The sequence below is a fragment of the Psammomys obesus genome, unplaced genomic scaffold, assembly GCF_907164565.1.
Source record: "Psammomys obesus unplaced genomic scaffold, mPsaObe1.curated_primary_1811, whole genome shotgun sequence".
In the NCBI taxonomy this organism is placed as follows: domain Eukaryota; kingdom Metazoa; phylum Chordata; class Mammalia; order Rodentia; family Muridae; genus Psammomys; species Psammomys obesus.
Window position 1 is genome coordinate 21,867,844 of NW_026585644.1, and position 14,744 is coordinate 21,882,587.

Below are 14,744 nucleotides of genomic sequence, written 5' to 3' on the forward strand. Positions count from 1 at the left end.
CTTTCTTTCTTTCTTTCTTTCTTTCTTTCTTTCTTTCTTTCTTTCTTCCTTTTTTTTCCAAGACAGGGTTTTTTTTTTTTTTCTGTGTAGTCTTGGCTATTCTGGAACTCACACTATAGCCCAGGCTGACCTTGAACTCATGGAAATCTTTCTGCCTCTGCCTCCTAAGTGCTGAAGTTAAAGGCATGCACCACTATTTTCCTGCCAGCTTTTTTTTTTTTTTTTTTTTTTTTTTAATTTACAGAACTCAGGACAACCAGCCCAGGGATGATTCCACCCACAATGGGTTGGGCCCTCTCCATCAATCATTAATTAAGAAAATGCTCTAGAAGCTTCCATATAGCTGGTTCTTATGAAGGCATTTTTCCTGTTAAGGTTCCCTAGCTTGTGTCAAATTGACCCAAAACTATTTAGGAGGAACTGGAAAGCTCTGATCCTGAGGTACCTCCAGGATGGAGGGCACGAGGTCAATCCTGACTTTGTACTTGCAGGGATCTGCCACCCAAAGGACAGCATGGAATAACAAGAGGGTCTGGAGTTATCATATGATCAAAGAGGAAACTTTAAAATGAAATTACAAGCTGTTGTTCTAGGAATTCTAATAAAACAGCTTCACGTAGATATCAAAGTTATTGTCAAGACATGCCAAACTAAACTACAAAAATCTTTCGAATAGTGAGGCAATGATTAATGGTTTGGATTTGGTCAGATAAACTTGAGAGTTTGGTGTAAGTAACTGTTGGGTTCTGTGGAGTATAGATGTCCATCCTGCCCTTGATGGGACAATGAAGAGATGGAAAGCCAGGTGTGAGGATCCATTACAAAGTCTAATTGGGTTTCCAGAGGCACAGGCAGTGTCCAACAGATATGTTGTGTCGGAAAGGTCTCTACTTTTGGCATCCCTCACTTCTGGAAATGGCACGTGGGCTGTAGCTGTTGGCCCTGGTTTTTATCAAGCATATCTCTGCATGACAGGAGGCTCCTCTAATCCTCAGCTTGCATGAAGGAGCTGTCTGTGTGGATAGCGATGCTGAGCTGCCTTCCGTGTTCACATCAGCACTCAAGTTTGCATAGTTTGTAATAGTTTCATGGGTCTCTCTGCACACAGTCCATATAAAAGCAGCATAAAATGGGTACAGCCCTTTGCTCAGCAATGTATTATTCATCGAGTGGATGACAGATTCATAGGAAACTGCAATTCACCGTTATATGAACTTTTGTAAAATCCTCTGTCAGCTCCTAGGCAAATACTGAGGGGCCAGGAGGCCAATGTGGATGTCAGGAAAGACGTCCTCCTCAAGGTGCCTCAGGAGCTATCAGATGGAAGATATGTCAGAATGAACAACTCAGAAAGGAGCATATGGTAGGGAAATATTTAAATCAATGCGATGATGGGATAAATTATTCTTTACTGCCCAGAAGTAGAAATAGTTTCCAACAAAGTTACCTTAAGTAAATTGTACAATGATAGACATCCTCTTGCAGCCACACACAAGGAACTACGGGGAAAGGGGTAATTACAAAACCACAGCAGAGAGAGAAGTCTCCTTCATTTGGCAGAGTTCAGTAATTGAGAGCAGATTGCAGAGAAGCCAGGCTCATGGCTTGCTTGTTTTATTTTAGGTCAGGACACTGCAAGTTCTGCCCAGCATAAACAGAATATGAAGTCAGGTTGCTTTTGAATGAGCTTTTTTTTTTTTTTTTTTTTTTTTTTGTGAATCTCAACTTTTTTAATAAATTTTTTATTAATTACACTTTATTCATTTTGTATCCCCCCATAAGCCCCTCCCACCTCCCCTCCCGATCCCACCCTCCCTCCCCTTTCTGCATGCATGCCCCTCCCCAAGTCCACTGATAGGGGAGGTTCTCCTCTCCTTTCTGATCTTAGTCTATCAGTTCTCATCAAAAGTGGCTGCATTGTCCTCTACCATGGCCTGGTAAGGCTGCTCTCCCCTCAGGGGGAGGTGATCAACGAGCAGGCCAATCAGATTATGTCAGAGGCAGTCCCTCTTCCCATTACTATGTAACCCACTTGGACACTGAACTGCCATGGGCTACACCTGTGCAGGGGTTCCAGGTCATCTCCACGAATAGTCCTTGGTTGGAGTATGACTCTCTGGGAAGTTCCCTGTGTTCAAATTATCTTGTTCTGTTGCTCTCCTTGTGGAGTTCCCATCCCCTCCAGTTCTTACTATTTCCCACTTCTTACATAAAATTCCATTCACTCTGCCCATCAGTTGGCCATCAGGCTCAGCATCTGCTTTGACAGTCTATACTGCAGAAGCTTTCAGAGGCCCTCTGTGGCAGGTTTCAAGGTTGTTTCCTGTTTTCTTCTGGCTTTCAGAGGCCCTCTGTAGCAGGTTCCTAGGTTGTTTCCTATTTTCTTTTTCTTCTGATGTCCATCCTCTTTGCCTTTCAGGATGGGGATTGAACATTTTAGTTAGGGTCCTCTCTTTTGCTTAGTTTGTTTAGATGTACAGATTTTAGTGGGTTTATTCTATGTTGTATGTTTATATGAGTGAGTATATACCATGCGTGTCTTTTTGCTTCTGGGACAACTCACTCAGGATGTTCCAGGTCCCACCATTTACCTGCAAATTTCATGATTTCCTTATTTTTCATTGCTGAGTAATACTCCATTGTATAGATGTACCACAGTTTCTGCATCCATTCTTCAGTTGAGGGGCAAAAGTGAATTATTTCTGCCTTACAGAGTTAGATAAAGGGCATTTTTCTGAATTTATCCCTGTGCTGACCGTAGCATTCAGGGCTCAGAGGCTTAGGGAAACCACAAGACTCACCATCACCGCTTGGCCAAAGTGAGCTATCTCTTTAGCAAGTTTGTGTTGATAGCTGGAAAATGTTTTAAAGAATAAGTGAAAAACAAAAGACTGAAGTTGAAATTCTCTACGAGCTACAGCTTTCCTTTAAGAAATCACGTTTGGCAGGGTAGGGAGATGGCTAAGTTGGCAATGTGCTTACCACGCAAGCATGAGGACCTTAGTGTGGCTCCCCAACACTCACACAAGGTACTGCTCAGGGACGTGCATGTGTAACTCCAGAGCTGGGGGTGGGAGGGTGGAGGTGGCCCTCACTGTAGCTCGCAGTATAGCCAAAGATGTGAGTTCCAGGTTCAGTGAACTAATATCAATCTCTGGCTTCCAGCCTCCCAAATACACACATGCACACACGCCCATAAACAAACACACAAGCATGCGCACATGCCTACACACACTGAAACATGAAAATTAAACTAAATAAAAGCAAATTAAATTATATTAAAAAAGGAAATCACAGCTGTAAAATGTTCCCTAAGCTCCATGCAGGAGTTTTGTTCGAAGGACTTTGCACATCTCTGCCTACCTCGAGGCAAGGCTGCCCGTGAACCAGGGATGAAATGCAGTTCTCACCGATTTCCCAAAAGAATCTACCTGGCCCATGTAGAGTGTTACTGTGGTCACTCCACAAAGCATGGAGTGCCTTTGGGGTTTATCGTCATGTGCTGAGGAAGGCATACTGGCTCTACATTCAATATAATAATCTGTTCACAGATCCAGATACTTACCTACCTTAGTAAGTGGACACACTGCTGCCAAAGGCTATTATTATGTCTTCTGTGTGGTTAGAAAGGTCATCTAGTATGTCGTTCAGAGTTCATTTAAATACCTTGGTTCTGGTCTGGGATTGATCAGCCCTTGCCAAAGAGGTATCTCAGGTCATACCATTTTCCTTTTCTGGGGCTCAAGTTTTTGAGGGGGTGTGTTTAACTTTGTAATCATTTACAGAACCTGTCAATTAATTCCCTGTTTGATGTATAGCTGGCAAAGATAGGTTTTCCTATTCTCTCAGCTGTCTTTCTACTTTTGTGATTTCTCTCTGCAAACCAGACAGTGTTTTCTGAGGTTAAACAATTACTTTCTGAAATTACCACATCGCACATAATCTCTTCCTAAACCATAGCTATGCATGCTTGGCATGGGAAAGAACTAGAAATTTGCCTGTTTTTTTAAAATTTTTTATTTTGTTTATTTAATTTTTTTTTACCCTGTTTACCTGCAGAAAGTAAGCTGAATCAACAATAGCTTTTCTTCCACTCTTTTGTCTTTCCTTGCCATTTTCTCAAAAATGGTGGTGGGGATAATGAACACCAACTAAATGGGTCTACACATGCAAGGATAGACGCCCTTTGGGATGTTCTGATTCTGTTTGTTAGCAGGCATGCCACTCAAGTGGGACTGAAGTCTTTACAATTAGGAAGTGTATTTAGTTAAAATGTGGAAAATGAAGACGTTTCTTATTGTCCTCGTGTGCAACTTGTGAGTTGTAACCATTATCTCAATGGGTCCTTGTGACGTGTGTTACATCATCACGGTGGACATTTACTTATAAATTGCAGCATGTCATTAAGTAGAAGCACAGTTACTATATCTCTTTCTTCTTTGTTGTTGTTTTGTGATATGAGTTCTGTAAAATTCAAGAATTTTGTCTGAATTGATGTCACTGGAAAAAACTCATCTCTGTGTCTGTTCAACACAGATACTCTGTCCTCATGTTGATCTATGATGGTCCATAAAAATTTTGATCCTGATGATCTAACATTCATATCACTGAGTGTTACAGTTTTCAAATTAGTAATCTAAAGAAATGAAACTTCCAAGTAAGAAGAAATTTTATACACATAGTTGAAAAAGCATATTAAACATTTATAATTTTAATAACTATTTCTGATATTCTCATTTTCACCAGAAGAGGCCACTATGACCTAATGTATCCATATTTAGTATGAATCTGAGTAATTCCATTCAGTTTTGAAAACTGACTTGTACTTCAAAAGGCAATGATCAGTAACGGTTGTTTACTTTTTCTTTCTTCCCCTTTTAAAATAGCTGGCATCTCTCCTATCAGACAGTTGGCACTTTTCTTCTGGGTTCTGTGGAAAAAGCCAAGGTTTCAGGGACAGACAACCATGGATTCACAGCTGTTTCTGACACTGAGACAAACTGCTTATTTTTTTAACTTTTATAAAATAATAAAAAAAAACAACAGAATCAATTCCCTCACTTGATTAAAAAAAAGTTCTATTTTTGTCGACATACTTAATAATCTTAACCATGTCCAGAAGGCTATAAACAATTACTATCTCCTTTGCCCCAGGAAGTTTAGACACATAACTTGTCTAAACTCACCCCTCTGTTAGTAAATATGATTTAAGATGCCAAAAATGGTTTATGTTCAAGTACCAGGAGGTGGAAAGGTGGATGGGAAGGCAGTCTCAAGAAAGTTTACAAGGTTGAAAAAGCAAAGAGTGGTTACTGATCCTTAGAGTAGAATTATGGATTCATTAATGTTATGTTTAAGTTATTGATTTCTCAAGTGATGAGCATACATCAATTTTCAAACAGAAAATATAAGCACAAATAAAAAACACATACTCATTTTGCTCTAGATATCATTGCTACTGCTATGTAATAATTTTCAAACAATGTATGCAGAAGTACAAACTAAAATCCAGCAGGAGAGGGCTTTCTTGTAGCCTGCCAATATGGACCCAAGCCTTCTTTTTGGGTTGAGGTATTAAACTTTTAATTCGTAAGAAAATGTTAATTTATTCAAATACAGTGGCAGAATCACTAAGGACACAAAACATCAGATGGAGGACACTTGTGGTTAAAGAGTCCGATCTGAGCATTACGGTGATAAGTGTGACAGACTTACTATAATGACTTTTCTCTTTTTTTGCGTGTGTGTGTGTGTGTGTGTGTGTGTGTGTGTGTGCCTGTGTGTGTGCGCATTCCTGCACATGTCTGTATGCATGCGCACACACGTGCGTCCACATGTGTTTGTACACATGCATGTGGAGGTCATTGGAGAGCCTCAGACATCTTCCTCAGAAACTATCCTCCTCCCCCTTTGAGACAGAGTCTCCCACAGACTTGAAGCTCAGCAGCTAGGCTCAGCTACATGTCAAGGGAGCCCTAAGGATCCTCCTGCCTCTGCTTACTCAGCTCTAAGATTGCAAGTGTTCTCCATCATGATGAGCAGCAACCGTGTAGGGGTCCTGAAGATGACACTCGGGTCTCATGTTTGTTCAGCATGCACTTTGCTGACATAACATCTCCTCTGCCCTCTGATGACTTTGCTAGAGTTTGTTACTCTCCACAGTACCTTACCGATAACTCCAGCATGATAAAAATAGAACTATAGTTACTAAAGCATCATTTAAATGATTCCTAGACAGAGATGTGACAGCTGCAGATGTTACAGCAAGTAGAACTGGATCAAAGTGTGGCCCCAGTAGATTTAAAAATATAACTCATTTCTCATTTTGCATTAATAAATGTTATACATACCATGCTTGCATATCATGTATGCTTCTAGGTTCAGTGTATGAGATAAAACATTCAGTTTGTCTTCCTGTGGAAGAAGAATGGAATACACAGGAATATTTTAGTGTCCAGAGGCTTTGGCCTTTGTCACATTGGCCTCACATTCATTTAAATCATTCATTTAAATAATGAGTGCTAAAAATGGAGAAGCCACAATACATTTCATGTCACACATTACTTTCATAAGTTTAGTAGGAGATGTCATATCCATAGCATCTGCGTTTCACACAACATGTAGACATGGCTCTGCCTCCTCTCTTGCATCATCTATAACCTCCTGGTTGAGGATCCAGACATCTGTGTTTATCCCTTCATTATTTCTCTTCCCAAAGCAAAACATGTAGCATTTCAGTTCCATGCCATGCAAATAATTGGTACTCTCAAATAATTCTTTAAGGTCAATGTTTAGTATTGTTCTATGTAATCACACAAATAATATTGGTTACAAATAATCCGAAATCAAGAGCTGGGATTTTTAACATAAAGAGGATGTTCATGTCTGGATCTAAGATGTGGTCAGAACTGAAGGACGGGAAAATGTTGGCCCAAGAAGAGAATCAGTTCATGTGATTTTTCTATATGATCACATCATCAAACTGCCTTCTACATAATTATGCTTATACTCACATATGTGTGCTTCTTTGAACTTGGTTAGATATTATATATATAATCTGTATATTATAAATAATATAAATTGTTCCTACGCTGGAAGTTAATAAAAGTAACTTAGAAATAATGACTTGTCTATAAAAAGCTTGATAGTGTGTAGAAAAGTTCTTGCACATAATGTGAAAATTAATAAAAAAATGTGGTCTTATGATTGTTTTAAAACTGATATCTAGTTTTGTTCTCAGTGATTCCTCCTGAAGGAAATTTTCTTTGATGAAATTGGGTGCTGAAGGACTTAAAGAGAGTCTGTCAACATGTTGCATTTCTACATGCCAACGTTTTACGGCTCTGACCTCAGGTGACACCAAGATGTCTGCCTGTTCGGAAGCCTGCCCTTGCCCAGTTTACCACCACCTGCAAGCTGGAAGTTTGTGAGACCGTTTAAAAATCACTACCTGTAAGACATCTTGTTTGTTGGATGCTTCTGTACTCTGTGACAAGTCATCATAGGTTCTGGTAGAAAAGGTGTAAAAGTTTGACTTATAGAAAGAATTGCTGTGAAATTACTGCTGGTTGTCAGTCAACTTGTATATGGTTTTTGCCTGTGTAGGATTCAGGGTTGAATATCTCTCCTGTGGCAGCATCTTGCAGTGAAGATCCTTTCCTTACACACTTCAATCATAAGATAAATATAAAAGCTCCATACAAAAAAGACAAATGAGGTGGTTACAGTAAAGATTAAAATCATACATTGAGCGTTCTCAATCTTAATTCTATAGCTCTGAAATTTGAGTTAAGCCTTCAGGTATTTCAGGGTGGTATTAAACATTATACAGACCTGATCTGTAATGATTGCCTCCATTGTAATGCTGTACTATGGGCATTTTATTTCTCAAAAAATGTGTGTGTGTGACACACATGTGTTTGCTAGGCTAGCTGTACTGCAAGTGTCTGGGCTTTCTGTATCCATCTCCCATTTCACCTTAGGAATTCTGGAATTGCAGAGGTATATTTTAAAGAGCTTGTAGGGACCAGAACTCAGGGATTTATAATTACATAACAAACACTTCACTCATTGAACTGTCTCTCCAGGCCACCAATAGGCATATTCTTCATGCGAATTAGAAACGGGACAGAGAGGTCAAAGCTTTGCTTGAGTGTTTGAGTTTATATTCCCTTCCTGCCACCCAGTGACTTCCTGCTCTTTTGAGAGATTAATGCTGTGCTTAAATTGGATATTCTTTTCACTGTTTCTCATTCCTGCTAATGAACTAAGTTGGTGAGTCTCTTGAGGCTGAGGGTTGGGGGTCATTTAGACATGGCTCCTACTGAGCAAAGTTTATCTCATCCAACAGATGGCGCTATGTTGTCAGCTAGTAACACACTTTAAACTCACATTTTAAAAAGCATACACCAAAATCAAAACTGCTATCTTTTTTTTTTTTCTCCCTCAAGCAGAGTTTATGAAACATTAATCAATTCAGAGAAGCTAATAAAATGCCTGGAAAATGGATCCCAATGTTACTTAAATTATGGCCGTTTATCAGTAAACAGAAGGAATTTATGGGCCAGGTATTGGAGTATACCCAAAACGAAGCTGGTTAAAATAGACTTGTTTCCTGATAATGTCTGGAGACATTTTAATACATACTAGGTTTTAATTTGTCACTGAATTGGGGAAAAATTTGATTTTTTTTTTCTTTTAATGAGTCTAGTTTGACAATCTTTATGTTGAAATCAAAGTCTATGCAACAAATTCATTGATAAATGATGGACTGGTCTCTTCAATCTGGTCAGTAAAATAACAACAGCAACAACAACAAAAAACAGAAGTCTATTTCTACCACAGTGAACTAATATTTATTTTGTCCTAAGTTAGAAAAACATTGTAGCACCTGGGCCCCTCATTTACTTACTTACTTAATCACTTTACTGCCTGATCTCCAGCCCCTCCCCTCCTCTATGCCTTCCTCTTCTCTCTTCCTTCTTCTCCTTCATCCCAGAGAAGGGGAGTCCCCCCCCCCCGGGACACCACCCGACCCTGGCACATCAAGTCACAGAGATGATAGGCACATCCTCCCCCACAGAGGCCTGACAAGGCAGCCCAGCCAGGGAAAAGGGATCCAAAGGCAGGCAACAGAGTCAGAGAGAGCACCCTGCTCCAATCTTTAGGAGAGTAAGCTGTATATTTGCTACATGTGCGCAGGGTGCCCGGGAAGAGTTCATGCATGTTCCTTGGCTGGTGGTTCAGACTCCTTGAGACCCCCAAAAGCCTATGTTGGTCTGTTCTGTAGGTTTTCTTTTGGTGACCTTGACCCCTCTGGCTTCCTCAATCCTTTCTCCCACTCTTCCATAAAACTCCCTGAGCCTGGCCTATTGTTTGACTGTGGGTCTGTGCCTCTGTTTCCATCAACAGTTTGATGGAGCCTCTCAGAAGAGCACCTGGGTTTTATCCAACCGTGATGAAGACATAGAAGAGACTTAGGCTTAGAGAATTCCAGAAGATGATATCTACCATGTATTCTGAAAGGAACTACGTGGTAGGCTGATTAGATAGGCTGAAGACCATAAAACTATTTCCTGGCCACTCATATGTCAGGTAGAATAAGTTGTTCTACATTTCACAAAACACTCGAAGTTACTCAATGTGAGATGAGCAGTACTGCAAGTAAGAAAGTTGGATATGGGGACCACTAATTCGATACAAGGAGATACACTTAAGAGAGTATGAGGGACAGTAGAGACAAACATCCCCATGGTTAAGGGCACTGATTGTTCTTTTAGAGGATCTGGGTTTAATTCCCAGTGCCCACTTCGTGGCTCGCAACAGTCTGTAACTCCAGTATTGAAGAATAATATGCCTTCTTCTGACTTCCAAGGGCACGGCACACATGTGGTATGCAGACATACATGCAGGCAAAACACCCACATCTACAAAAAATGAAATGGAAAAAAAAAGGATGAAATTTAGGAGACATGTAGGGAGAGAAGCCTTGGGAAAATTGGAGGGGAGAATGAAGCATATAATCATAATACGTTGTATCCAGGTATGGATATTCTCAAAGAGAAAATAAAATACATTTGAAAGAAGAGACCAGGATCCATCAGTGATAACTTGGAGAAAGCAGTTGTATTTGGAGACTATTTGTTGAACAGCAACTAAAGTGCTACTATTTGGATGAGATGTAATTTCATTTTTGCTAATCCTCCGGCTACATTCGCACTCTCCAGCTCCTTTGGAGGAAGGACAGTGAAGTCTTTATTATGTTTTTATTTATTTAGGAGCTTAAGAAAACTTCTGCCTGAACAGGGACTTGAACCCTGGACCCTCAGATTAAAAGTCTGATGCTCTACCAACTGAGCTATCCAGGCTCTTTTGAAAACAGATGTTTTTTTAAGGCTTAACATTTTTCAGTGTGAGATGACAGGAATTTATGAATAAAATATAGATTTAATGTTTATCTGGTACTTTTAAAGCCTCTTAGACATCAAGTCTGATTTCCCAAAATACAGTGTGATACAGCATGCAAGACACCAAGCTAGGAGTTAGGACACGCAGGTTTAGTTCCTTCTTTTCTCCAGACCCATGTTTGTCTAGTGTATACAAAAGTAAAGTAGAAACGAATATTCCAAAGTCCCCAATAGCACTAAAAGTCTATTATTATTTCCTTTCCCTAATGCTGAGCATAATAGATGTCATAAAATTTAATGACCTCATTAACAGAAGTGGTAAATTATATTTTACTATAAAAAGCCGAGTTATACTATTCAGTAAGTTTGTAAAAAGAGTAGTGGATTGCAAGTGTTTTTCTGACATCATCAGAGTTTGGGGAAATAAATTTGAACTGGGAAGAAAGATTCAGCTTCATTTGTGGGGAGTTTGGCTTCTTCCACTTTGTTCCTCCTCCATAGATATTTATGGTAGTTTCCTGGTGCTTGGCATGTCACAGACTTACTGATAGAGTGGGCAAAAGTCCCACTGCTACACTGCCTCTTGATGTTTAGAACATAAAAAATAAGTGGATTAAGAAGCAGCAAGAACGTGGAGAGATACACATTCAGTGAACTACTGACAGGCATTCGGAAATCACACTGTGTTCTTCAACCTATTCCATCTTACCTTTTCCAGGAGGCTTAGAGTTGGCTTCATCATGTTCTTAAAGTCCCTCCCATCAAATGGAGCATCTGTTCACAGGGCTTGCATTTGTTTCCCAGAATTGCTGTCATAAAATGCCACCCTCATTGCTCTCCCATAGAGAAACATGGTTATAAACTTGTCTTCTCTCTTCAGATGGCCTTCTCTCTATGTCTTTGTGGTATCTTTCTGGCAAGTCTTTTTACTCAGGACCCTTACTCAGCATAAAAGACCCCGCCTCAATTGATTATATAAACAATCGTTCTATTTCCAAACCAAAGTCAAATCCAAATGGTTTATTGGTCGTCACGAACATTTAGAAGTTACTGTTCAAACAAATATATTTTTCTAAAAACAAGTGGCCTGGGAAAACAGTATACGAGAAGAAAGAATGTAGGAAGAGATTTTGATAATAAAATTTATATGTGTTTGGATAATCATCCACATGTTATATGTTTGCTAAAAGAAATTATATAATTGTATGTGTATGCATTTGCAGTGATGTTTCTATCTGATGATTTATTGTATGCAGCCAATTCATAGATAGTTGTATTATGGGATGATCACGCGTACTCAGAACCCTGGAAGTACCTAGATTTCATATGCACTTTCCTAAGTCTGCTATGTCAGGACAAAGTGTCCTTTTCAGCCTCTTGTTAATCTTTCAGAAACAACACCGAAATTGTCAAGGGAGAAAAGTCACAGGAAAAGAAGACACATAGTTGGAGTATTCTTGGAACAAAATAATTAGCCTTAGAATTACTACAAATATGAAGAATTCTTGACAACATAATGGCTCCACTAAATTCCTTCCCATTTTTCCTCAATTCAAAATCAATTTCATATTTGCTTATCTTGCCATTAGGAATGACATGTTTAATATGAGAGTTTTAAACAATGACAGCATGAAATCCTTTTATGATAGATGTGCTGTTAAGCCCTCAAAACACAAATCAAACTTTTAAAGACAAGATTTATGTTCATTCTATTTATTCGGTCCTTGTTGAATTTTCATTGAGAGAGATTTTGCTTTTGCAAAATGTGAAGAAATTTGGTATTCTAAAATCTTAGGCATTTGCTATTCACAGATAAGAGTCCAACTGTGAATTTTTAACTGAATATGTTCTCTCTCACATAGCTGAAATTTCCTTTCTTCCTTCTCTTGATTCATCTCCTGTATCTTCCCTCCTCAGTCCTTTCTCTGATGTTCCCTTCCTTCCTCATGTTCATTCTGACTTGTGTTATACCTCTCACCTCTGTCTCCCCCTGTCTCATCTCTCTTTCTTTGCCTCTGTCTCTATCTCTTTCCCTCCCTTTGAATTTGTCCTCCTTCCTTTTATTCCTTCCCTCTCCCACTACTGGTCTAGAAATAGTCTAAAGTGAAGGCTCAGGAATTGTTAGTATTTTATTTGTAAAACTGTTCTTAAAAACGACAGTAGACAGAATCCAAACTTTTCATCAAAAATAAACCTCCATCTAAAAGTTACTTGCTTAAAGTGCTTGCATAAAATGGAGTTTTAAAATGAAAGGGTAGAAGATGAAATCGAGGCTAAAACCAGATTTTTCTGGATTCACTCAATCTGTTTAGCAAATATGGGACAGTAGAGCCAAGGCCAGTACTGGCCTTGGCACACTATGGGAACATTATTAATTCCTCTGTGTGAGAAGTCAGGAAACAATGACAGCTCTGCACAGGGGAATGTTACAGAAATAGCAATTGCTTACTAACCCTTATTAGTAATCGCCGAATGGATGCTTACCTCACAGGTGTCTGGAACTCATCTTATATCAACCATAATCTTAGGCACAGAGAGGCCTTGGATCCTCAGTGAGTATGATTAGATATCTTCGAGGCTTGGATTCCATCTCCTCTCCATCTGATATAAGATCTTTAAAAAAGTTACACAGAAAAACAGAGGTTAATTTCCTGTGTCACTTCTTGTGGCTTTTTCCTGTGTTATTGGGGTTCTACCCTGAAATTTCTTGCCCATAGCTATGACCTGAAGTGTTCTTTTCTAACTTTCCCTTTGGTGGTTTCAATGTCTCCAAGTATTAGATTAAGGTCTCTGATCCAGTTTAAATTAATTTTTGTACAGAGTGAGAAATGTAGATATAATTTGATTCTTTGCAGGCAGATATCCAGTTTTATAAGTATGTTTTGTTGAAAAGACTGCCATTTTGTCCAGCGCATTTTTTGACACCTTTGTCAAAAGTTTAGGTATCTATGTCTGTGTGGCTTTATCTCTGTATCTTCTGTTAAGTTCTCTTGGTTTGTGTTTTTACTTTGTGCTGCTCAGCACCAGGTTGTCTGCTATACAGTTTGAGATCAGAGAATGTGAAGCCTCTAGTTGTATTCTTTTTGCATGGAATTGCTTCAACTCTCCATGGTATTCATTTTTCCATACAACTTTTAAGATTGCTATTTTCTATTTCTGTGAAGAACATTAAACTCTTTACATGGATTTCATTGAAATTGCAGATTGTGTGATTGATTTTGCCAATACAAGAGCTTGGAAGCCCTTTCCAAACTTTGGTGCCTTTTGTAATTTATTTTTCAGTGTTTTAAAGTTGTTTTGTTGTGAAATATTGTCTTCTGGATGTGATGGAACCATTGCACCCATGAACTCACAACAGCAGTAGCTGCGTGCATGATGGCTACAAAAACTGGCCCTTCAATACTCTATCACAGAGGGAGGAGTGGCTCATTAGACCTCATGTCTCCCTGAGATCTTCTGACAGTTAATGGCTGCTGGGTGAAGGCAGTCGTATTTGTCAGTGGTATAGCCACTGCTAAGTTATCCTTACTTGAGTAAATTGTCTCCACCCCCATGCTCATGTGACTAACACTAATTAAACGAAGTGGGCTGTGAATAATAATAATAAAAAAAGCCAGGAAGTAAAAGGGAAACTTGTTAGAAGGAGGAAGGTATTTATTGGGAAAAGGGAGCGGAAACAAACGGACATAACACAAAGAGTATTATGCTTATTGCACGTGTTTATATGTGTGTGTAGGAAAACTGTGAAAGAATAAATAAAAAACCCCAAAGTTCTAAGTTTACTATGTAGGAAGAAGAAAGGAATAGCAGTAACTAAGGCCACAAGAGGAGCGTCATGGAACATGTTCATTTCTAAGTTGACTATGGAGATTCTGGCTGAGCAGATATTTGCAATCTACTCCTTTCCCAAGGAGAAGAGCAGAAGCCAAAATACAGTTGAATGAGGACTTAGTTCTAGTCTTCTGCAGCATGGTAGGGTAACTATACTCAGCAATAGGTTATTATGTATTTAAAAAGAACTAAGGAATAATAGGTAAAAGGTTCCAACGCATAGAATGGCTGTGGGAGATGAAGACAGGATAATTACTTTGATTTGATCATTACACAATATACACATACAATGTATACATTAAACAATGCACACATACAGTGAATATCATGCTATCGCAGCCTGCAAAGAAATAGCATTGTTTGTGTTGTATGGGGATTAATTTCAAAAGGGATCCAAGGTAGTGTCATTTCCAAGTGTGTGGAAACGCATTTGTAACTAGACTATGGTGCACCAATACTTTTGAATACTCACTGTGGTCTGTCTGATGCTATCTCATTGTTTTTCCT

The 14,744-nt window shown here is 39.1% G+C and overlaps 1 non-coding gene across 1 annotated transcript; it reads right to left on the minus strand.

Moving 5' to 3' along the window:
- Positions 1 to 10,294: 10,294 nt before the first annotated feature.
- Positions 10,295 to 10,367, minus strand: Trnak-uuu (transfer RNA lysine (anticodon UUU)). Its single transcript has one exon. It is a non-coding gene; the product is annotated as a tRNA-Lys (tRNA).
- Positions 10,368 to 14,744: the final 4,377 nt, after the last annotated feature.